The following is a 27,087-nucleotide window of genomic DNA, read 5'->3' as shown; positions in this document are numbered from 1 at the left end:
TTCAAAAACAGCAAAAAATATATAGATTTATTGTTTGTACTATTTGGTTCACTTTTCCCTAGTGCCCTTTGTTCAAATCCCTGTGACTCCACGCAGTCTGAACTGAACTGCGAGTTCAGTATATATATATATATATATATATATATATATACATATATCTATATTAGAGATGAGAGGGCTCGGTTCCCTGAGAATCGAACCCCCCCAAACTTCACACCAGACTCGGAAACCAGAATGAGGCAAAATATCATCATCCCGCTGTCAGATTCTCACGGGTTTTGGATTCAATATAAACAGCCGCGCATCACCGCTTTTTTCACTCCGGACTTGGAGAGTGAGGGAGACAGTGGGTGGTGGCATCGGGTGGGGATAGTGTGTGCTCTGTAGGGGTGCAGCTGCAGTCAGTGTGGTGTACCTATGCTGCATAAGGAGTGCTCTCATGGCTGTCACTGGTGTTTCATGTGCTGTTATGGCCGGGTGCTGCAGCTGTACATGGGTGTTGCTGTCACTGTGTTGTACAGGGTGCAAAGGCAATGTCCTTCTCCTGTATGCTGTAAAATTTAGGGGTGCTGCTGGCCCTGTATGTTGTCAAAATTCAGGGGTGCAGTTGTTAAAAATTAAAAGCGTACTGCTCCTGTATGCTGTATAGGGGTGCCGCTGTTAAAATAACTTTACACTGGCCCCATATGCTATAAAATTTCAGGGGTGCAGTTGTTAAAAATTAAAAGCACACTGCTCCTGTATGCTGTAAAATATGGGGATCTGCTGTTAAAATAACATTACACAGGCCGTGTATACTATAAAAATTATGGGGTGCAGTTGGTAAAAATTAAAAGCACACTGCTCCTGTATGCTGTAAAATATAGGGGTGCTGCTGTTAAAATAACATTACACTGGCTCTGTATGTTGTAAAAATAAAGGGGTGCAGTTGTTAAAAATTAAAAGCACACTGCTTCTGTATGCTGTAAAATATAGGGGTGCTGCTGTTCAAATAACATTACACTTATCCCTGTATGCTGTAAAAATTCAGGAGTGCAGTAAAATCAATGTACACTGGCCATCTTGTTTGCTGTAAAAATTCAGGGGTGCAATGAAAATAAGTGTACACTGGCCTTGTCTTGTATGCTGTAATAATTCTTGGGTGCAGTGAAAATAAATGTACACTGTCCCTGTATGTTGTAAAAATACAGGGGTGCATTGAAAATTCATGTACACTGGCCTTGTCTTGTATGCTGTCAAAATACAGGGGTGTTGTGAAGATACAGGGGTGCTAGCACTGTCCACGGTTACAATGTCTAGGCCTGACCTTCACAACACTGTATGGGAAGAGGAGGCTCCTACCACCATTTGCATGCCCCGTGCAAGTGCTGGGAGGAGCACCACCAGTCCAGTTGCTGATATTGAGGAGATCACTTTAGAAGTACACCAGGATGAGGAGGATATGGGTGTAGTTGGCGCTGCAGAGGAAGTTGATGATGAGGATTCTGATGGTGATGTGGTTTGTTTGAATAAGGCACCAGTGGAGACAGTTGTTGGCCATGAGATGAAAGAGCCCAATGTCATGTCTGGGAAAAATACCAAAAAAGCCACCTCTTCGGTGTGGAATTCTTTCTACATAAATCCGGACAACAGGTGTCAAGCCATCTGTTGCCTTTGTCAATACATAATAAGTAGGGGTAAGAACGTTAACCACCTAGGAACATCCTCCCTTATACGTCACCTGCAGCGCATTCATCATAAGTCATTGTCAAGTTCAGAAACTTTGGCTAATAGAATAAGCAGTCCACTGACACCTAAATGATGTGGTTTTGTTTGAATTTAAACACTGAAGGGGGGGTGGGAATCTGAGGATGAGGACGACATCTTGCCACTGTAGAGCCAGTTTGTGCAAGGAGAGATTAATTGCTTTTTTTGGTGGGGGCCCAAACAAACCAATAATCAGTTTGTTTGGGCCCCACAGTCGCAGTCGTGTGGCAGACCCTGTTGCTGAAATGACTGGTTTGTTAAAGTGTGCATGCCCTGTTTATACAACATAAGGGTGGGTGGGAGGGCTCAAGGACAATTCCATCTTGCACATCTTTTCTTTGCCACATCATTCCAGGGCTGCTGCCCTATATGGGGTGCTGCCCCTCTGCCCAATCAGTCCAAGGGTGCTGCCCCACTGCCGGTTAAGTCCAGGGGTGCTGTTGCCTGTCTGCTGTGCTGTGTAATTCTCCAGGGGTGCTGCCGATGCTGTATAAGTCCAGGGGCACTGCTGTACTTGATCCTAGGTTTAAATGAAAACCTACAGCAGATATGAAACAAGTTTCAACATAACAAACAGATTTGTGAAAACTAGCTGCAAAGGTGGAAATGGCAAATGGCAAAGTGTTTTTAAATAAAGTGGGCAGAGACCACATTTGGTCTCTTCTGAGATTCAGTCTCAGAAGAGACTGAATCATAATCAAGCGCAACTGCCGGAGAGGTAAAAGTGATATTTTCTGCCGGAGCATTAGAGAGAGGTTCTTCTCAATTATTTCATGTTAGGGACTCACTCAAATGAATGGCTCAAATTAGTCAACCTTAATTTGGATTTATTATTGATGTTCCACATTTTGGGATTATTTCTTTAGAAGATGCGCATTTGTTGTACAGGAATCTTCATTTCCTAAGGGCTGCGTAGGGTTACCACAAGACCTTGCGGTGTTAGAAGAACAGAGTTTCAGTGATCTTGCATTGCATGAGCTTTCCATTGGACTGCAGCACTAGATGGGCCAGGAGCTCCTGTGAGCCACAAACAGTTACTGAATAAGGCCCAATATGGAGTCTCATGGTGGCTTACAGCCAGGAAGATGTCTGGCTTGCCAGGTGGAGGCATGCTGTGGGCACAGAGGTTAGTACTGCTACATCTCACAGTCCTACTTATAGTATCAAATGAGTTTGGACTGTAGAGTGATAAGCTCCACTAGGGCAGGAGCTCAAAAACAAAAACATTTACTGCACAGTCACACTTAGTACTTTACCCAACCAAGCCAAACTCAACTTGCCCCATCCGGGGCTGCTGTGGGGGCTCAGGAGGGGCTGCTAAAACATCTAAGGGGCTTTAAAAATAAAATAGGAATAAAATAAACAAGACACACACATGCGTGTAACTGGGACACACAGGTATGCTCATATATATGCATGTAACTGGGAGCTGTGAAAAACAAAAATAAGGCATCTGCCACAAAATATGTAAATAAACATGCAATAAAAAAATGGAAAAAAGAAACCCACAAGATTTACACAAAATAAGTCTCCAGACTCCGTGGAGGGGAAAATATCCAATCTTGATCCTGTCATATACACCAGTTTATTTACATCCCAGCATTAAATCCAAGATTATCTTAATCCCTGAAAATGGAGAAGGGGGTACAATTTTGGAGACTTTGGCTCCTAGTTTTTCTGTTTGTCCAGTAATGTGGTAATTAATAATTATATATTTGCTTGGTTGAAGTCCTTTCTGTTCCACACCAATATAGGAGTGGAGGTGAAAGCCTGTGTGTTGTTCCTGATTGCATGTGCGTCTCTAATTTTTAATCTTGACACTGTCCTCTTCCTCTTGCCCCTTCTCATAGTGTGAAAAGTTATCAACTATGGAGGTGGTATGTTTGCAGCTAGCTATGATTTGGAGAACTTGGCAAGCTTTTTCCAGGGGGACCACCTGTCCCTGAAATGATGGGTTTATTAAACTGTGCATGTCCTGTTTAAATAACATAAGGGTGGGTGGGAGGGCCCAAGACATGCATTATGTGCTCTTGGGGCCTGGTTTTTAAAACTGCCATCCTGTCTGCCACTGCAGTGCCACTCCTAGATGGGCCATGTGTTTGTTCCACCCACTTGTGTCGCTTAGCTTAGTCATCCAGCGACCTTGGTACAACTCTTTTTTTTCCTTTGCATTATGTCCTCTTTGGGGCCTAGTTTTTAAAGCTGCCTTCCTGTCTGCCACTGCAGTGCCAGTCCTAGATGGGCCAGGTGTTTGTGCCGCCCACTTGTGTTGCTTATCTTAGTCATCCAGCTACCTCGTTGCACCATTTTTTCCCCTTTGCTTTATGTGCTCTTTGGGGCCCATTTTTTTAAAACTGCCATCCTGTCTGCCACTGCACTGCCACTCCTAGGTGGGCCAGGTGTTTGTGCTGTCCACTTGTGTCGCTTAGCATAGTCATCCAGCGACATCGATGCAACCTTTTGGCCTAAAAACAATATTGTGAGGTGTTCAGAATAGACTGATAATGAGTGGAAATGAATGTTATTGAGGTTAATAATACCGTAGGATCAAAATGCCCCCCAAAATCTGTGATTTTAGCTGTTATTATGTTTTTTTCAAAAATCATCCAGATCCAAAACCAAAACCAAAACCCAAAAGGGTGGTTTTGGCAAAACTAATTCCGATCCAAAATATGAGCGGGAATCCAGATCCAAAACTAAAACACCAAACCCAAAAAGTGTCCGCCGCATATCTTTACTAAGACACATTTATCCTTAAAGTATGAATAAACTGAGCTGAAAAGCGTTATTCAAGTTTACATTTTTAACACTAAGTTTTCTAATATATAAAGGAAAGAAAGTCTGGGATAGAAATGTACATGCTTACAGTTGTGTTATTTTGAGATGTGCGGTTAAGTTCTCCAGAAATCCGAATCCACCCCGAATTTTGTGGATCTGAACCAAGCCAAAACCAGAGGAGATCCAATCTGAACCGAGTCCCGGTCTGGATCTTCCCATTGGCATGATTTTAACAATTTTATGGATTTTTAGCAATTATTATAATTTTTTTCTTATAATTTTTTTCTTATAATTTTTTAACCAAACTAAAAAACAAATCCGAACCAAAAGACGGGTGTGGATCATTGGGTCGACAGTAACTAGGTCGACAGTCATTAGGTCGACCACTATTGCTCGACAGTGACTAGGTCGACACGAGAAATAGGTCAACACTGTCATTAGGTCGACATGGATAAGGTCGACATGGAAAAAGGACCACAGGTTGCTATTCCTAATCGTAGTCCATGTGGATTGTAAAGTATGAAAAAGTGGTGAAAAATTTATGTTGACCTTTTCATGTGTTGACATATGCCATGTAGACCTAGTGACCATGTCAACCGAATGCATGTTGATCAATAGTGGTCGACCTAATGAGAGCTGAGGGTGGTTTTGTGATTGGCTGTCCATAAGCATTAGGACTTCTGGGACACTGGGGGTCATTCTGACCTGATTGCTCGCTGCAGTTCTTCAGGCAGTGTGTCGGCATATGGCATTGTATGTCGTGTGAAATATGTTGCTACATGGAGGCCGGTCCAGTATTTGTACATCCCATCACAAATATTTATTTCCGTATCAACCACTATGTCACATGTACCTCTCAATTTATTATCTATGTAATCTTCTGCCCAAGGACTTTTAGGGAGCGCATGGCTCTTCATCGATCGGCGATACGAGGAGCCCTTGAAGGGAAGAAAAATGATCAGCCTGTGGCACGCCACTTCAAACTCGCCAAACACAATCTGGCTCAGTTGAAACATAAGATCTTGGAACGTGTACCACCATTACCTAGGGGTGGCGACAGAGAAAAATGACTGGCACAGAAAGAAACCGGATGGATTTTTTTTGTTAAATACAATAACTCCCAATGGACTGAACAAACACATGCCATGGAATGTCTTTTTGTAAAACATTTTGACATTGTCACCTACAGTAAACGTTAGAGCAGTTAATACTAATTCTGTCTACATCTATTGCCAGTTTTTGACCTAACAGTGCCTACATCCAGTAGGCCGCTAGATTGCACAAGTTACTAACAGTATCTGCAGTATGTCACGTCAGTATTAACACTTAGGGGGAGATTCAAATGTTTGAAAAGTCAGTTAGGAGTTTGTTTTTTCCTATCTAATAGACAGGAAAAAACAGACACCCAACTGACTTTTCAAACATTTGAATCTCCCCCATATTATTTATATATATAATATTTATATCTTGCTGAGTATTTAATAATTACATCCCTCCACTGTGGGTTGCATATATCTAATAAAAATTATTCTTGATATTTTTGTGCTTAACCATGTGCTTTTCGCATATTTTGACGTCTTTTCAGCATCATACACGTTTTTAACCTTATTTTTCTTTTATCACTGAGTTACACCTGTACACTATGTTTACACAGTACTGTGACAGCTAGATTTACAGCAGTCACTCATAATATTTCACTCCTGTCATTCCAGCTTCCGGGGCCGGTGGCCGAGCGAGCGGTGTTACCGGCTGTGTCATCCACCTGCGCCACAGAGACAGTCCCAGCATGCACGGCCCACTCTCCACCGGTGTCTGGAAGCGGGGATGAATGGACATGCTCAGCACACTATTTAGGTAAGTACATGTGAAGCAATCTGTTCTTGTTTTGTTTTTTGTTTTGTTACACTGCATCTTGCACCTTGAAAAAAACGCCTGTGAGGCATTGAAATGTCAGATCTTTGCACTATGCCTTTGCACTTGTAATGCACCCTTGCCCTTTTTAATGGAGTTATAAAATCCGTGGAGTGCCGCCTGGTTCCTGTCCTAGGAATCAACTTGCTGGTCTCACCCCAGGGAACCACCTACAACCTTTATATAAGTAATTCCCCCCTCCTCCAATTCCCTCAGCTCTGTCCCTGTGGCTTCCACCACAGTGCGGCTCAATGCATAAACACACCCACATATATATATATATATATATATATATATGTGCCTTTTGTAGCAGGTGGTGCACAGTCCTCAACAAATGCTCATTTGACCTACTTCTTCTTGTGATTGAGGAAGTAAGTGTTGATTTGAAAAAAGTAAAGGGTGAGATAGCACAATTTCGACCAGGTGCGATTGATTCCTTACAAACAGATACCTCACAACCATGGGTCACTAAACTTAAACAACAAATTGCTAAATATCATAAAGAACTAGTGACATTCAAAAGGGCTAAATTGGAAAAAGTTGACCGTGATTATAAGGACCACAGGGTCTACAGGTTGTTAAGAGGGAGTGAGAAAACTTCCTCCTTTAGGTTTAGGAATACTAGATACAGACAGAATCAATCTTAGTTTGATAGTTATTCTTCATTAGAAAGGGACTCTTCTGATTCACAAATTAATGCTAAACCACCACTTCCACACGCCAATACAAGTTCACAACTAGGAGAACAGTCTTTAAACACAGAAGGCTCCAGTTTGGCTGGTCTGTGGATAAAGTTAAATTGAGTCGTAAATTAAGACTCACTGAGAAATGTCAAACTTCTGAGTCAGCTCCAGGGACGATAAAATTATTTCAGAAAAAAAGCACTTATGACCCTCCATCACATAATCTGAGCATAAAAACATTTGCAAGAATGCTGGATCATAATATCAGGGGTTCTCTTAACCAGCAGAGGAGGATTAGATATAATCTTACTGCTTTGGAGAGAAGAGCAATTAATGATATAAAAAATAACCCTCTCATTACTATTATGTCTGCGGATAAAGGGGGCGCTGTGGTGATTTTAAATACCTGTGATTACGAGGCTGAGGCACTAAGGCAACTAGCAGATGAGGTGACTTATAGACAACTTACCTGTGATCCCAGTATATCCTTTAAGAACAATATGGATTCAGTGTTGACCAGTGCCTTTAATAACAATTGGATAGATGAGGACACGTTGGGTTTCCTTAAAACGGAGGTACCCAATCTGCCCTATTCTATATTGACTACCTAAAATTCACAAGACATTGGACAAGCCACTTGGCCGCCTAATCATCTCAGTCAGGAATTCACAGTTTTTTCCAATTGCTCAGTATGTTGATAACTTTCTGCAGATTTGTGTTAAACATACTAAAAGCTATCTACGGGACACGAGTGACTTTTTGAGGTTATTAAACGTGGTGCCTTATGAATCAAGAGTATTTTGGTCACCATGGATGTTACATCGTTATATACCGTAATCCACCATGGACCTCCATGGAGGACGCTCTGTTAGCTACAGCATTTGAATCATTTAGACTCTCCAATTAGATTTACAATGCAATATGATAGGAAGGCTATTGACTCTTTGGATGTTAGTGTCTATACCACTGACTGGGATATGGCCAGCACAGACTATTCAGAAAAACAACGGATCATAATACTTTATTGCATTCAGAGAGCACCAGGCCAATACAATCCCTACAGTGAAGCATGGTGGTGGCAGCACATTTTCTATATGCACCAAGCTCCTAGACTTTGGACCTGGTGGGCAATACCATCTGTAGCTGGCATTACCCAATAGAAGCCTATGGGCTTCTCTTTGCAATTGCCCTTGAGATGTATCCAAGTGGATCCCTTACAGCACCCCCTGCACCAGTATGTACTTAGAAATGCACAAAGGATGGCCCTTTAGTGGGATGCAAAGCTTAGTAGATCCCGCCCTGTGAGTGATGCTATTATTTACAGACGATCATGTGACAGTTGAAAGCAGTGCAGGTGAGTGGTTACGCTGGGACCTGTGCGGTCATGTGATCTAAAGTGTCCAATCAAGTTACTAAGTCATTATACCATGCCATTTTACACACACACACACACACACACACACACACACACACACACACACACACACACACACACACACACACTTTGCTAAAAAATATTTAATTCAATCATATAACAGCTGTTGCATACTTTATAAAAGCAAAGAGGGGAGAGAAATTGAGGTTGTTGATGGTAGACAGTACTGTAGCTATGCCTCCCCCCCCCCCCCCCCTTCCCGTGGTGCTTGCCACATCCCATGGCACATCCCGTGTGCTAACCAAACCCCTGCAATAGTAGTCTCCCCCCACCATGCTGGCCATAACCCCTGCAGCAGCACACAATAGGCCCTTCATGAAGTTCAGCTCCTGGCTCATGTGGACCTTAATCTGGCATTGAGTATAGATAACTACTATAAACCCTCCAGTGAAATTGCTCTAACATGTACAAATAAATGTAAGGATCTGGCAGTAAGCAAAAAGTCACAATGAGACATTTTTTGTAAATTAGTATTAGTATTAAAGACAAAAGCAATATCTCTGTGCGCTAATATATATATGTAACTGTAAATTTAGTTCAAGAAGAAGTTGTTCATTCAATGGATCAACCAATGTTCAATGTGTCGAGGTTTGTTGGGATTCAGGTGATCAGAGTGAGGTTCCCTAAAAATATACCCTCTTATCAAAAGTCACCCAAAACAGAAAATCAGACATGTAGTTCAAAATTTTCTTTTACTTCTTAAAACATTAAAATGACATACACAGTATCATAAAACCAATGCATCCAAACACATCTAAGTACAAGAAGTTGGAAAAGATTCCACAATCACCTTTAGCTAAATGTGTGAGCTCTATGTGGAATTCACATGCTCCAGGACAAGGCAGATATTGATTGGTGAACCCTACTCGTTTCGTTTAGAAACACTTCATCAGGGGTATACAATGATTAAATGTCAAATTTACTATATAGACATGCTCACTGCTTGAATAGGTCTGTGAAGACCATGAATCATAAAAAGTAGTGACACAGTTGCTCTGTAATAAAGATTTTGTTTAGAAGAAAATTGAAGATGGCATCCCAAAGGGTTGCCCTACGTAAATATAACACTTCCAATCTGATGACAGAAACAGTTCGCTGGTGTACTGTAATAAATTTGCACTGATATATTATCGATATAATCACAGTGGTACAGAACCAGGCTCCAGATCAAACATGTGCACAGGTCACCAGTCTAAATAGAATATATTAGTATTAGTATTAGTTTAGTAGTAAAGCGAACCACTTTCCGTCAAACTCATTTTTGACAGGTGGGAACGCCCCTAATTATGCAAACCACGCCCAGGTCCTCCCCTAACCCCGCCCAGATCCTCCCCTAACCCCGCCCAGATCCACCCTTAACCACTCCCTAACCAAGCCTCCTGATACGCCCACTTTTCATTCCCTTCTGCTGGTATTTTATATGAAATAATCCTACAAATCAGTTATAAGTGCTTTGTGTATTAACACCGATGATGCAATGTTGTATATTATTTCCAGATGATTTATAAAACAAACGGGCGAGCTAGGAATGCTGTTTATTGGTCTCTAGCGTGATATCTATAAAAGTGTATACTGCTATGTCTGTGAACAAAATATCCGGTGTGTTACAACAGACTGCTAACCGAAAAAATCATATGAAGAATGCGTATTACACTGTATTAAAACCGGGGAGTTATAGCGGCATTGATAAGTTTTATGCATCGAATAAAGAAGTGTTTAAAAGGAGCGATATTAAAGAATGGCTGCAAAAACAAGATACTTATACATTACATAAGCCGGTCAGGAAAAACTATAAAAGGAATATGATCTGCGTATCGGGTATAAATCAACAATGGCAATGCGACTTGGTTTCGCTCATAGACCTTGCAAAGTACAATGATGGATTTAAGTACATACTAACAATCATCGATATTTTCAGTAAGAGGGCGTGGGCTGAAAGCTTAATGACTAAGAATGCTACATCTGTCGCTATTGCTTTTGAAAAAATATTTCAACAGAGTTACGTACCAAAGAATCTACAAACCGACCGCGGTAAAGAGTTTCTAAACAAAACCTTAAAAAAAGTGTTAGAAAAATACGATATACACCATTTTACGACTAATAACGATGTAAAGGCGGCTGTCATAGAACGCTTTAATAGAACTTTAAAAACACGGATGTGGCGTTATTTCACAGCGCATAACACTTACAGGTATATAGATGTTTTACAGGCCTTTATATGCAGCTACAATAACACGTACCACAGAACGATTAAGTGCGCACCGTTTGAAGTGAAGCCCTCTAACGCTTTGAGGATTTTCAAGACTGTGTACGGCGATTACTTTAAATACGGTAAACAAGCGCCACGTTTTAACATCGGTGAATACGTGCGCATATCCAAATATAAGGATATATTTCAGAAAGGGTATGAACAGAATTTTTCTGAGGAAATATTTGTCATACAGGATGTGAACACTAAAGGTGTTAAGCCGCTTTATAAGTTGGCGGATCTCTACGGCGAAACCATTACAGGCAGTTTTTACTCTGAAGAACTACAATGCATTCCCAAAAACCATAATAGAATTTACAAAGTGGAAAAGATTTTAAAAAATAAGACAGTTAGAGGTCGAAAATACGCGTTAGTCAAGTGGCGCGGATACCCTGCAAAATTTAACAGTTGGGTAGCGACAGCTGAGTTAAAAGATATATAAAGCGCATTACCCTCTAAACAAGACGAGCTATGGATGACAAATCGTTTTACATAACTTTACCCAGCAATGCTTCGGCCTACACTTTCCCGCAGAATAAGATATCTAACTATACAACAAAGCTTGCAAAGTCGATACACTTAAGCGGTGAGTGGGAAGTCGCTCTTACAGAGATACAATACCCGCACACATGGAATACTCTGGATATACAGGATTGTAGGTTACAAATAACACAGGACGTTATGCTAACCAATTCAGTTGTGGAATTCACAACAGTGTGCGTTAAACCCGGATTTTATAAAACAATTGATGAGTTGCTGATTGTAATCAATGCAGAAATTGAACATCATAAACTGGATGGCGGTTTAAGGCTAGTGTACAATCCGCTTGAACGTATTGTAACATGCGACAGTAAGCGGTTGTATCATCTTTCAGCGGGTGATAAACTGACGAGTATACTTGGTTTACAGCCTAAAACTAAGATTTCTAAACCGTGCGCAGATATCAAGGGGGGCCAATATACGCTGTATGTGTATACTGACATTATCGAACATCAGAGGGTAGGTGATAGCTACGTACCGCTACTACGCACAGTTGAAATTAAGGGATATAACAATGAAGTGATCACAATACGTTATGAGAAGCCCGATTACGTACCTTTGTGCAAAGCGCATTTTGACACAGTCGCCATAGAGATAAAGGATGACCAGAACAAGAACATATCATTTAAGTTTGGTAAAGTGATCGTGAAACTACATTTCAGACGTCGCAAAAACGATATTTATTAACTAAACAGAATGGTCGCTGTTAAAAATTATGGTGATCCGGAACTCTACGCACAATATTATAATACACAAGCTGGTAATGGATTACCTGGTTTTCACGGCAGTGCGTACATGTACGGCTGCGGTTTAGGCGGTATTTTTCGAAGTCTTTTCAGAAAAGCTGTTCCTCTTTTCCGGAGAGGTTTAGAGTTAGCTAAACCGCATATGAAGACCGCGGCACGTAATATAGCGAAAGATGTTATCGGACAAGCCACATCGGCTGTAATTAGTAAAATACACGAGTCGAACCAAGCAAAACAAGATGGAGCTGGCCTAATATATACAAGAAAAGGTGTGTCTAAAAGAAAACGGAAACATGTAACATCACTTCCGCCTTGGGACATACCCTTTTTAAATAAAAACCAGAGACGACGCAACTCAAAGAAGAAGAGAAAGCCGAAGTGCACCGTTGGTGATATTTTTTAAACATGTCTTTCATACACCACGAGTCCGTTGAATGTGCAAAAACTGAGCTGGATCTTTTTGACGTACCCCCAACACAAACTAGCATAGAGAAAAGTCTATACGTTGAAGTTCAACCTTTAGCGGCTTTATCAGACACAGCACCGCTAGAGTTTTATATAGCGGCCAGCGGTGAGCACTACTATGATCTGAACAACACAATGCTGTACGTGACGTGCAAGATTGTACGAACTGATAACACACCGATACCGCAAGGTGCGCGGGTCGCACTTATTAATTACCCCATAGCGACTTTATTCAACCAAGTGGATGTAACTTTGGGTGATAGACTCATATCACAATCCAACAATCTTTACGCATACCGAGCATACATTGAGACTATATTGAATTACAGCTCAGACGCTTTGTCAACAAAACACACAACAGGATTATTTTACAAAGATTCAGCTGGAGAATTTAACAACACGGTGCTGGCCGGACCAAACACGGGATTCAAAAAACGAGCAGAAGCGACAGAGCAGAGTCGCACTGTTGAATTGCTAGGACCACTTCATTGCGACCTTTTTCATCAACATAAATTAATTTTAAACGCCGTTGACCTGAAGATTAAACTTACCAGAAACAAAGACGCATTCTGCTTAATGTCGGCTGACGCGGATGCCTTTAAAATACAGATCACAGCGGCGTCCCTGTTCGTGAAAAGAGTACAGGTTTCACCGGCCGTGCGTATTGGACATGCGCAGGCTCTGCTAAACGGCAATGCGAAATACGCGATTGACCGCGTTGGGATGAAAATCTACAGCGTACCCACGGGCAGTAGAGTATTTAATCTAGAAAATCTATTTTTAGGTCAAGTGCCGAAAACTGTCATAGTTGGCTTTGTGGATAACGAATCATTTTCAGGAGTCCATAACCGGAATCCCCTTTGCTTTGAACATAAAAATGTAAGTTTTGCATCCCTTTATCTGGATGGAACGCCGCACCCCGCCAAGCCATTTCAACCAGACTTTGTACATGGTAACGCTGTAAGAGAGTATATGTCACTCATACAGATCACAAATAAACAGAAATCTGACAATGGTATACTGATTGACCGCGAAGAGTACCTCAAAGGCTACACGCTATTTGCTTTTGATCTTTCACCTGAACAGGAGTGTGGAGAACACCTTTCCCTGATAAGAACAGGGAATCTACGCGCCGAATTCCGCTTCGCAGAAGCACTGGACCGGACAGTCAACGTGATAATATACGCTCTATTTGATAACATCATCGAGATTAATCAAAGGCGCGATGTGCTGTACGATTATCTATAAATGAAATAAACTAAAACAGCGTTTGCTGAAAAATGAACACATTACAGATAAATTGTGTTCTGTATGCTGCGCAAAGCACACGGAATATTTTTAAAGGTACTTATCCGTGTGATCTGTTGCCTACCGATAAACTGACGCAATACCCCAGCGCATTTGTAATCAATACGCATAGTAGTGGACAGCCCGGTGAGCACTGGTTGGCTGTTTATTTTAATGAACACGGTATTTGTTATTTTTTTGATTCCTACGGTCTCTCGCCGGACAGTGACATTTTCCCAAAGAATATCATAAAGTTTTTACATTTTAATTCAAAAAGTATTTGTCACCAAAACCGGCAGTTACAAGATTTTTCAAGCACTGTATGTGGTCAATATTGTATTTACTTTATATTTATGATGTGTAAAAACAACAAATATGATGAGATTATGTCCCGATTTAGTATTGATACAAAATGTAATGACCGTTTAGTTGCAATGTTTGTAAGGCGCTTGCCGAAAAGTCATTGTTTGAGTCGTTATACGGCTAAATGTATACAGAAATGTGTTACTTGTAATCATCCTTGTGAATGAAACATTTTATATACAATGTTTCATAACTATAATAAATCAATGATTTTAAACTTTATGATATTCTTTGGGAAAATGTCACTGTCCGGCGAGAGACCGTAGGAATCAAAAAAATAACAAATACCGTGTTCATTAAAATAAACAGCCAACCAGTGCTCACCGGGCTGTCCACTACTATGCGTATTGATTACAAATGCGCTGGGGTATTGCGTCAGTTTATCGGTAGGCAACAGATCACACGGATAAGTACCTTTAAAAATATTCCGTGTGCTTTGCGCAGCATACAGAACACAATTTATCTGTAATGTGTTCATTTTTCAGCAAACGCTGTTTTAGTTTATTTCATTTATAGATAATCGTACAGCACATCGCGCCTTTGATTAATCTCGATGATGTTATCAAATAGAGCGTATATTATCACGTTGACTGTCCGGTCCAGTGCTTCTGCGAAGCGGAATTCGGCGCGTAGATTCCCTGTTCTTATCAGGGAAAGGTGTTCTCCACACTCCTGTTCAGGTGAAAGATCAAAAGCAAATAGCGTGTAGCCTTTGAGGTACTCTTCGCGGTCAATCAGTATACCATTGTCAGATTTCTGTTTATTTGTGATCTGTATGAGTGACATATACTCTCTTACAGCGTTACCATGTACAAAGTCTGGTTGAAATGGCTTGGCGGGGTGCGGCGTTCCATCCAGATAAAGGGATGCAAAACTTACATTTTTATGTTCAAAGCAAAGGGGATTCCGGTTATGGACTCCTGAAAATGATTCGTTATCCACAAAGCCAACTATGACAGTTTTCGGCACTTGACCTAAAAATAGATTTTCTAGATTAAATACTCTACTGCCCGTGGGTACGCTGTAGATTTTCATCCCAACGCGGTCAATCGCGTATTTCGCATTGCCGTTTAGCAGAGCCTGCGCATGTCCAATACGCACGGCCGGTGAAACCTGTACTCTTTTCACGAACAGGGACGCCGCTGTGATCTGTATTTTAAAGGCATCCGCGTCAGCCGACATTAAGCAGAATGCGTCTTTGTTTCTGGTAAGTTTAATCTTCAGGTCAACGGCGTTTAAAATTAATTTATGTTGATGAAAAAGGTCGCAATGAAGTGGTCCTAGCAATTCAACAGTGCGACTCTGCTCTGTCGCTTCTGCTCGTTTTTTGAATCCCGTGTTTGGTCCGGCCAGCACCGTGTTGTTAAATTCTCCAGCTGAATCTTTGTAAAATAATCCTGTTGTGTGTTTTGTTGACAAAGCGTCTGAGCTGTAATTCAATATAGTCTCAATGTATGCTCGGTATGCGTAAAGATTGTTGGATTGTGATATGAGTCTATCACCCAAAGTTACATCCACTTGGTTGAATAAAGTCGCTATGGGGTAATTAATAAGTGCGACCCGCGCACCTTGCGGTATCGGTGTGTTATCAGTTCGTACAATCTTGCACGTCACGTACAGCATTGTGTTGTTCAGATCATAGTAGTGCTCACCGCTGGCCGCTATATAAAACTCTAGCGGTGCTGTGTCTGATAAAGCCGCTAAAGGTTGAACTTCAACGTATAGACTTTTCTCTATGCTAGTTTGTGTTGGGGGTACGTCAAAAAGATCCAGCTCAGTTTTTGCACATTCAACGGACTCGTGGTGTATGAAAGACATGTTTAAAAAATATCACCAACGGTGCACTTCGGCTTTCTCTTCTTCTTTGAGTTGCGTCGTCTCTGGTTTTTATTTAAAAAGGGTATGTCCCAAGGCGGAAGTGATGTTACATGTTTCCGTTTTCTTTTAGACACACCTTTTCTTGTATATATTAGGCCAGCTCCATCTTGTTTTGCTTGGTTCGACTCGTGTATTTTACTAATTACAGCCGATGTGGCTTGTCCGATAACATCTTTCGCTATATTACGTGCCGCGGTCTTCATATGCGGTTTAGCTAACTCTAAACCTCTCCGGAAAAGAGGAACAGCTTTTCTGAAAAGACTTCGAAAAATACCGCCTAAACCGCAGCCGTACATGTACGCACTGCCGTGAAAACCAGGTAATCCATTACCAGCTTGTGTATTATAATATTGTGCGTAGAGTTCCGGATCACCATAATTTTTAACAGCGACCATTCTGTTTAGTTAATAAATATCGTTTTTGCGACGTCTGAAATGTAGTTTCACGATCACTTTACCAAACTTAAATGATATGTTCTTGTTCTGGTCATCCTTTATCTCTATGGCGACTGTGTCAAAATGCGCTTTGCACAAAGGTACGTAATCGGGCTTCTCATAACGTATTGTGATCACTTCATTGTTATATCCCTTAATTTCAACTGTGCGTAGTAGCGGTACGTAGCTATCACCTACCCTCTGATGTTCGATAATGTCAGTATACACATACAGCGTATATTGGCCCCCCTTGATATCTGCGCACGGTTTAGAAATCTTAGTTTTAGGCTGTAAACCAAGTATACTCGTCAGTTTATCACCCGCTGAAAGATGATACAACCGCTTACTGTCGCATGTTACAATACGTTCAAGCGGATTGTACACTAGCCTTAAACCGCCATCCAGTTTATGATGTTCAATTTCTGCATTGATTACAATCAGCAACTCATCAATTGTTTTATAAAATCCGGGTTTAACGCACACTGTTGTGAATTCCACAACTGAATTGGTTAGCATAACGTCCTGTGTTATTTGTAACCTACAATCCTGTATATCCAGAGTATTCCATGTGTGCGGGTATTGTATCTCTGTAAGAGCGACTTCCCACTCACCGCTTAAGTGTATCGACTTTGCAAGCTTTGTTGTATAGTTAGATATCTTATTCTGCGGGAAAGTGTAGGCCGAAGCATTGCTGGGTAAAGTTATGTAAAACGATTTGTCATCCATAGCTCGTCTTGTTTAGAGGGTAATGCGCTTTATATATCTTTTAACTCAGCTGTCGCTACCCAACTGTTAAATTTTGCAGGGTATCCGCGCCACTTGACTAACGCGTATTTTCGACCTCTAACTGTCTTATTTTTTAAAATCTTTTCCACTTTGTAAATTCTATTATGGTTTTTGGGAATGCATTGTAGTTCTTCAGAGTAAAAACTGCCTGTAATGGTTTCGCCGTAGAGATCCGCCAACTTATAAAGCGGCTTAACACCTTTAGTGTTCACATCCTGTATGACAAATATTTCCTCAGAAAAATTCTGTTCATACCCTTTCTGAAATATATCCTTATATTTGGATATGCGCACGTATTCACCGATGTTAAAACGTGGCGCTTGTTTACCGTATTTAAAGTAATCGCCGTACACAGTCTTGAAAATCCTCAAAGCGTTAGAGGGCTTCACTTCAAACGGTGCGCACTTAATCGTTCTGTGGTACGTGTTATTGTAGCTGCATATAAAGGCCTGTAAAACATCTATATACCTGTAAGTGTTATGCGCTGTGAAATAACGCCACATCCGTGTTTTTAAAGTTCTATTAAAGCGTTCTATGACAGCCGCCTTTACATCGTTATTAGTCGTAAAATGGTGTATATCGTATTTTTCTAACACTTTTTTTAAGGTTTTGTTTAGAAACTCTTTACCGCGGTCGGTTTGTAGATTCTTTGGTACGTAACTCTGTTGAAATATTTTTTCAAAAGCAATAGCGACAGATGTAGCATTCTTAGTCATTAAGCTTTCAGCCCACGCCCTCTTACTGAAAATATCGATGATTGTTAGTATGTACTTAAATCCATCATTGTACTTTGCAAGGTCTATGAGCGAAACCAAGTCGCATTGCCATTGTTGATTTATACCCGATACGCAGATCATATTCCTTTTATAGTTTTTCCTGACCGGCTTATGTAATGTATAAGTATCTTGTTTTTGCAGCCATTCTTTAATATCGCTCCTTTTAAACACTTCTTTATTCGATGCATAAAACTTATCAATGCCGCTATAACTCCCCGGTTTTAATACAGTGTAATACGCATTCTTCATATGATTTTTTCGGTTAGCAGTCTGTTGTAACACACCGGATATTTTGTTCACAGACATAGCAGTATACACTTTTATAGATATCACGCTAGAGACCAATAAACAGCATTCCTAGCTCGCCCGTTTGTTTTATAAATCATCTGGAAATAATATACAACATTGCATCATCGGTGTTAATACACAAAGCACTTATAACTGATTTGTAGGATTATTTCATATAAAATACCAGCAGAAGGGAATGAAAAGTGGGCGTATCAGGAGGCTTGGTTAGGGAGTGGTTAAGGGTGGATCTGGGCGGGGTTAGGGGAGGATCTGGGCGGGGTTAGGGGAGGATCTGGGCGTGGTTTGCATAATTAGGGGCGTTCCCACCTGCCAAAAATGAGTTTGACGGAAAGTGGTTCGCTTTACTACTTAGTTTATCTAAATGTCACATTTCAATATATACACTTTGATACCATATAGCATTTATTACTATTATTATTATCCTTTATTAATATGGCGCATCATGGGATCCACAGTGCCCAATTACAGAGTACATAAACAAATAAGCAAAGCAAGAAAACAGTGACATGCTGAAAATATAGGACAAGTAGAGGGTATGTTAACATAGCTGCATCAGCAGACGACACAGAAATAAGTATCAGGTGGTAGAAAACCCGATGAATTTGGTGCAATCGAAGGGAGTATTGAAAAGAAGATTGGTTAAGAGACTGAAAAGCACATGAGGGGTTGAGGGCCCTACTTGCAAAAGCTTACATTCTAAAAAGGAGGGGCACACAGAGAGGGGTGACACAGATGGGGTAGAAAGTGAGTGTGAGATGGAGGGTTAGGATGAGAGATGGCTGGGTTTGTTGAAAAAGTACATCTTGAAAGCCCGTTTGAAGTTTTGTAGAGAGGTGGAGTATATATTAAATGTATTAAATCAATAAAACTGATGCTCTATTAGGCACATATTGCTCCAACATTAGAACTCCGTTAATGAAATGTAATAGACACATTTGCATCCAGTATAAGGAACAACAATTCATTTATAAGAAAATGTGTCCTGACAAATAGAATTATTTATACATAGAATTGAAATAATGGGGGTGATTCAGAGTTGATCGTAGCTGTGCTAAATTTAGTACAGCTACGATCAGGCACACTGACATGTGGGGGGGTCGCCCAGAACAGGGCTAGCCCGCCCCGCATGTCACTCCCTGACCCGTTGCAGTACTAAAAAAGCATTGCACAGCAGTGATGCTTTTGTACTTCGGGTGTAGCTCCCGGCCAGCGCAGCTCCTGCATGCTGGCTGGGAGCTACTCGTCGCTGCCTGGGTTGCAGCGGCTGCGAGTGACATCATGCAGCCGCCACAGCCCACCCCCGGCATGGTCTGGCCACACCTGCGTTGGCCGGACCGTGCCCCTTAAATGGTGGCTTAACGCCGCCATCCCGCCCCCTCCCGCCCAGCGGCCGCCCCTGCCTGTCAATCAGGCAGAGGCGATCGCTAGCTAAAGACAGCCGTCGGCTGTCTGGCATGAGCCGGCGCACCATGCCAGGTCTGAATTAGCCCCAATGTTCTATTTTACCCTTTCTCTTAATTTTGATAGGTTGTAGCTAGTGTTGGCTTGGAATGGTTAGCATCTACTTAATCATGTTTTTAACAAGTGTATCCTTAAAATACTTTAATTATACAACCCACCCGGCTCCAAGTATTTGTCAATGCAACTATTCCGATTGATTGAAGTAGAAATTTAGAAGTGGCAGTATGGAATATGTTAATACATGAAATGTGCTAGTATTATGATTGAAGAAGTATATCACCATATACAGACCCACTTCGTCCACTAGCTATACATACTCCCCTTTTCCTGCATATCATCCAGCACACATTATTATTAGTAGTAGTAGTAGTATTTTCTCTATCACTTTTCCAGTCTGAGTGTCTATATTCCATTAATATATGCTATTAACATTTAAGTATGTGCTTTAGATGTGTTTTGTAGTTGTTATATTATGAAAGACCTACTACTCTTGCCAGGCCAGTCTGCATGTCTCAGGGCCGGATTATATACGGGGCGGGTGGGGCGGGTGCCCAGGGCCATTGTGGTAAACATTTTTACTAACTGGCCCACTTTGCACCCTCCTTGGTTTGGATCCAAGCAGTATCGCTGCCAGTGGTGATATTTATCTTTTGAGATGGAGGCAGCTTTGTCTGTGTCTCTACAGTGAGTTGGCATGGCTGACTATTGAAGCCCTGCCTCCCTCAGACATAATGTCTCAATTTGTGGGTGTATTGGAAAGAGGACAAGGTCTAATGCAAGGAAATGCTGGCCCCCAGCAAAGACCTCATGCTGTCAGGTAGAGTCTCCCTAGCTCATTCCCCCTTTCTGACTCTCTCTCTCTCCCTCCCCCTCTCTATCACTGTCTCTCTCTCTCTCTCTACCTCTTTCCCCCTCTCTCGCTCACCTTCCTCTCTCTCTCTCTGACACTCAATGTCTCCCGCTTGCTCCTCCATCTCTCTCTCCCCTCTCTGTCGCTCTATGCTTCTCTCTCTTTCACTCTCTCCTTCTCTCTCCACCGGATACACTCTCTCTCCTGCTCTCTCCCCCTCCCTCTCTCTATGGCACCCTCCCTGTCTCTCTGCCTCTCTTTTTCTCTCCCTCTCTCTCTGACATTCTCCCTCCCTCTCTCCCCCTGACACCCTCTCTATCTCTACTTTCTTTTTCTCTTCCCTTCTCTCACTCCCTAACACCCTCTCGCTAACACTCCACTATCTCTTGCTCCCCCTCTCTCTTCCTGACACCCCCCTCTCGCTCTCTCTCTCACACACACACACACACACACACACACACACACACTTCTTCTCTCTCCCTGATACGTTCTTTCTTTCCTTCTTACTTCTCTCTCTGTCTCTCCCTCCCTCCCTCTCTTTATCCCTAACTCTCTTTTTTTCACTCTCCCTATCTCTCCCTGACATCCGCTCCCTCTATCTTGCATGCGCCTGCTCCCTCTCTTTCTCTCTCCATAGCACCCTTACTATTTTTTTCCTTTCTCTGTCTCTCTCTCTCTCTGCCTCTATTTATCTCTTCCACTTGCTCTCCCTTGCACTCTCTTTTTATTCCTGACTCCTGTCTCTTATTCTCTTTCTCTTGCTCACCTCTCTCTCTCCCCTCTCTTACTATCCCCCCCTCTCTCACTCTCTCTCTCTCTCTCCCTGGCACCCTCTCTCGCTGTCACTCCCTCTCCCTTTTTCTACCTGGCACCCCCTTCCTCTCTCTAGCTCCTCTCTGACTCTCCCTCTCTTTTCTTGACAACCTCTCTTTCTCCCTAGCGCACTCACACTCAACTCTCTCTCACTTTCTCTCTCTCCCTGGCACCCCCTGTCTCTTTCACTCCTGTTTCTTTCTCCCTGGTACACTCTCTCTATCTCTCGCTCTCTCCCTGACACCATCTCTGTCTCTTTCTCCCTGACACTGTCTATCTCTTTCGTTCTCACCACCCCTTCTCCTTTTCTCTCTTCTCTATCTCTCCCTTACATCCTCTCTGTCTCTCTCACCCTCCCCTCCCTTTTCTCCTGCTCCCCTAAGGGGCATAGTAGCGTCAGCAGCGAGTTGCAGAGACAAATTTATTGGTGGCGGCCACCACAACTTAGTTCCCCGGGGGGCTCCCACTAGACTTAATCCAGCCCTGGTACATCTATATGTACTCAATAAACAGGTATCTATGACATACAGTAGCTCATTTTCAAAATGAGTTCCATGACAGAAAGTGGACAAATGTTAAAAGACAAATTGACTCTGCCCAAAAACTCAGCAACACATAAGAACATCTGTCTACAGTAGATACATTTTTTTTCACGGAACATTCATTTGACAGATTTTTGTTGTTCTTTTTTGCCATGGTATCTTTGTTTATAGCAGTACATGTACAGTAATTGTTTTGTATGTTTAACAGATACACTATTCTTCACCATATAATCTAATTCTCAGTGAATGATTATCCCAAGAAAATCTCAGCAAAACTTACACAGCATGACAAATTCTTCTCAAAAAATGGTTCACTGTTTAAACGCAATTGTACTGATCGGGAAAAATCTCCCAGCTAAGGAACTTATTTGAGAGCTCCAATTATGTGTTGACGTTCTGGGGTTCACCTTTATTTTCTCAAGATAGAAAAACATGTACATTTTGTGGTAATAATATGGTGCTGCTGCATGAGGTGCAAGATGTTTCCCATCCATTTACAGTACTCCTGTAAGGCTGCTTTCCATCTTATTGGCTCCTAATTACATTAAGGATTCCTAGATTTAAAAACACAATACTGTTTATTTGCTTCTCTCCTCAAATATATTTCAACCAGAAATGTGATGATGACTGTGCCCCCGATACCCATTATCCCACATCTCATGTCAGATGTCTCAAGTATCTAGTAGAGGACAATACATTTAATAGAATCTAGTAATATTGCTGGTCTTCGATTTACATGCAGTGTGTGGCTGTAAAAAGTCCTGACTGCCCTTTATCAAGACCCCAAAACATCTACAGTATGTATTACATTGAGAAATTCAATGCAGTTCTGGATACCTGTGATGACAATAAAGCTTGGGTTGGAATACACAATACATCCTACCCAGTAATTTGGTTCAGGTAGCGGGTACAAAGGCGTCATCAATTCCAGCACTGCAATAAAATATGGAAAAATTTGACTTAAATTACTGATGATTCTATGTGTTTGGAAATGTGGTTTATGTTTAAGTTAAATGTCTCTATGACTAATTGATCCAAACATACTACATGTGACCCAGCCAAGTAAACATTGTGGAAATAATTTGAACTATAACCAACAGGCTATGAAGCACATTAGCTTCGCACAACACAGCTTGACTGGGCTATTTTCACGAGTAACATGAATAATTTTCCAACAGGGTGATAACTGTGTCATGATTTATCCCAAGCACAAGATAAATAGCTCAGTAAACTGTCCAGTGTTTGTGGATCTAGGCACACGATGGAAACCAGCTGCTCATTCAACAGACAATACAAAGAATCTACTTCTTAATATAAAATTTGTAGATTTGTAATGTAATTGCACTATGCCATATGACATGAACACATAGAGAACCATATAGATGCTACAAATACTAAATGAACACGGAGGATACACATCATTATAATGTATGTTGCAGTGATGTAACTGGTTTCATATTATTTCAAGTTATGTCTCCTGTTTTCTTTTTTTGTAGATGTCTTTGGAGCATGCATGATGAAGCACAGATAGAGGAAAAATTGTCACTTACTTTTCTGCCCCCTCCCTCTTATTTTCTTAGTCAATAAATGTGAAGCAGAAACATTACGGTTCATCAGACGCTTTTCTGAATCAGTAAACTGTGTATAGTGTTTATTTACTGCATGTTTTGTATATATACTGTATGTTTTCTCATTATGGCCTGTAGCAAATTTGTAACGTTTGATGGGGGTTTCTTTGAACCTTTCACAGAACAGCACTGTATTTATCAAAGAGAAAAAAGTCCTTTTGGAAACAATCTGTGCAGAATCACAGGAGACAGGTTAAAAGCTTTTGTGACGTTTTCATTTATTTGATAAGGATGTTGATTTTAAACCAAGGTTGCAACTGGTGGGAAACTGGAGTATACAAACCAACAGGTAACATCAAAGAGAATGGAAAGCAACATTTTCATTTAAACAAATATTGTGTTTGTATAGTTGTGTCTGCACATTGTACTGAATATTGTTTAAATAGCAAAGTGCTGAGATTATAATTAAAATAGATGGCAGAACTGTTATTTAAGCCAGTATCTGCATGGCTTATATACTGTATACATGTCAAGTTAGGAAAGGACTGTGAAGGACCAGATCACAGAATCCTCTTATGTGTTGAGAGCAGCAGGTGCTAGACACACTATTCCATGATGCTACATACCAAGAGTATTGTAACAGCAAATGCTTTAAAAAAATTAAATATCTGCAGTACATACCTTTCTTCATATGATCCTTCCAGTCTAGAAGATCAGGATGACAATAATGAGTGTAGATGTGGGATCTCCCCTTTTTCTCTATTTTTTTTCTTTTTCATTTTCAGGATCTTGTATCCAAATAGATGTATGTATGATTAATCTGAGGACAGTTGAAGTGAGTCTGGGATAAAGCTGGACGCTGTTGCAAGGCATTGCATAACAGCTGCTTGTTTCTAGGTGCACAGCCTGTGATTCCCTCCCTGTACCTTCCCATCCTGCTAATATTCTGCAGCCAGATGCATGCAACTGACTTCCACCAGTCTGAAGCTGACCTGCAGTGACGTCATTGCATCATTAAGTTTCCCCCTAGGAACACTAGGCTTCTATATATAGCAGCACATTAATTCTGCCAGTGAAGGATCTATCTGAAGCTCAGCATTAAACTGATTTTAACGCCCCCTTCTTCCACTTCCCTGCCAACTGATTTTTCTTCACTGTGCAGACTATTCTCATAACAAAGCTACACCTAAATGAAAATAAATACTCTATCTATCTATCTATCTATCTATCTATCTATCTATCTATCTATCTATCTATCTATCTATCTATCTATCTGTACATAAATATGTATGTGTGCATTTTATGTAACATACATACATATATTATATATTAGATTCTGGCTTCCCTTGTTCCAGACTGTAGTCTAACACTGTATAGGAACAGCACTATAGAGCTATAAATAGAAATCCTTAGCAGTCAGCTGTCAGAAATAAAGGCAAAGAAATGAGGAGATGCTCGGTCTAAATAAAGTTTGCAAGGAAGGAATTTCCTCAATTCAGAACACTTTAGTTTTTTTTTAACTATAGCACATTAATAGGTGTTCCACTGTCATGAAAGATAAGAGTCAGCAGTAATTCAATGTTTAAGAGTATAATCAATGTATTATTTAAAATGATTGTCTGGAGCATTTCTATAATTATAAAATAGATCTATATACCACTGATCTTCATTCAATAGGATTTTTTTTTTTCCTATTTAAATGTATCAACCTGGGTGTTATGTACAATAATATGGGTATTTCCTCACACTTGCAAAGCTATACACAAGCACACGCAAGCATACTCTGCAAAATGGGAATAAATACAGGTACAGTACAGTACATCCAGTTTATCATCATCATCCTCATCATAGTTTATTTGATTTGTACCTGCCATGTACCAGGCAGTGGTGCTGAAAGGGGGGCAGGCACAATTACCTAGGCTTGTTGGAGGGGCCAGGGTCCGCTTCTTACCCATCAGCTGGCAGCAGCCCCTCTCTCCAGTCCAGCACACTGCTGTGTGCTGAGCTGCAATAGGTTCAGGGAGGCTATTGCCATTGAGCATAGCAGTCTCCTCTGCCTGCGGATGTGTGTGTTAGTGATTGCACTGATGGCTCCACCCCCTCCCTGGATCTGATCCTGCGCAGAACCCCCCCAGTAATTTTTTCATGTTTTTTTTTTAAAAGTGGATTTGGCCAAACCGCCATTATTAGGCCACCCCCCTGCATTACTGAGGCATGGACAATCTCTCTATGGCTCTGTAACCAAGTGCAAACTGTTTATCTCCGAGCAGGAGTATACAGTATCTTTCTCTAATGGGCAAAACCATGTGCACTGCAGGTGTGGCAGATATAACGTGCTGAGAGAGTTAGATTTGGGTGGGTTATTTTGTTTCTGTGCTGGGTAAATACTGGCTGCTTTATTTTTACACTGCAATTTAGATTTGTTTGAAAACACCCCACCCAAATCTAACTCTCTCTGCACATGTTATAACTGTCCCCCCTGCAGTGCACATGGTTTTGCCCATTAGAGAAAATTTTTCCTGCTGAGATCTGAATTAGGCCAATAGGGTGGTGCAACTGTTGATGCTGGATGCAATTGTGTGCCGACAGTGGGCTGTCTGGAGCTACCGACGGTGCTACTGCACACAAGGGTGCAGAAAGTGGGGGTCTCAAGGCTAGCAACATTCTGGCATAGGTATCTGTCGACTGACCATACTTCCCGTGAAATGGGTATTTTTGGATGGTACAGTAACTGGGCTCCTTACTTTTATTTGTACGGTACCAGTGCAGGAGCTGATCCTGGAGAGGAGGGTAAGCAGGGTGGGAAGCATACAGTTATACCCTTGCAGGGACTGTAGTCTGCAGGAATAGGATGCAAGGTTCCTGTCTCTTCATCCCTATATGGACCACCTCTCCTTCCCTCACAGCCTGACAGGCTGTGAGGGAAGCTTCCTGCAAGTTGTTTTGATGCAACAAGAGAGGATCAGAAAAGATCTATTACAGATAATTTAGGGCAGGACAATAGGTGGAATCAGCCAGCTCCTCCACAGTCGCTGTGTATGCACTGCTGCCAAGCAGTGGCGAAACTAGACATTTTAGCGCTGTGTGCAAGAAACGGCATTGGCGCACCCCCCTTATGTAAAACAGGCGCAGTGCACGCCGTAGGTGGGGGAAAAATATATAGGGTGTGGCTTCATGGGAAGGGGTGTGGCCACAAAATAATATCAATTCATATTACGGTGCACAGTAGTCTCCATTATTCAAATTACGCCGAACAGTAGTGTCACTACACCAGGTAGAGCCCCTTTTACACATTACGGCTGACAGCGGCCTCTTTTTACACATTACAGCAGACAGCGTCCCCTTTTTACATATTACGGCAGCCAGTCCCCCTTTTTACACATCACGGCAGACAGCCAGGGCCGGTGCAAGGTTTCTCGGCACCCTAGGCAAAACTTCTGCCTACTGCCCCTACCCACCCTTCAGGTG

The 27,087-nt window shown here is 41.5% G+C and overlaps 1 long non-coding RNA gene across 1 annotated transcript in view; it reads left to right on the top strand.

The window, feature by feature from the left end:
• The window catches only part of LOC134935289 (uncharacterized), a 121,839-nt gene extending 97,745 nt beyond the window's left edge, over positions 1-24,094 (top strand). The window contains exons 3-4 of the long non-coding RNA XR_010180032.1: positions 6,237-6,378; positions 23,548-24,094. This is a non-coding gene — a long non-coding RNA (uncharacterized LOC134935289). The remainder of the gene's footprint in view (positions 1-6,236; positions 6,379-23,547) is intronic.
• The last annotated feature ends 2,993 nt before the right edge of the window (positions 24,095-27,087 follow it).

Source organism: Pseudophryne corroboree, chromosome 6, assembly GCF_028390025.1.
Source record: "Pseudophryne corroboree isolate aPseCor3 chromosome 6, aPseCor3.hap2, whole genome shotgun sequence".
Taxonomy (NCBI): Eukaryota; Metazoa; Chordata; class Amphibia; order Anura; family Myobatrachidae; genus Pseudophryne; species Pseudophryne corroboree.
The sequence above is the reverse complement of the archived record's forward strand: the minus strand, read 5'-3'. Positions and strand labels throughout refer to the sequence as shown.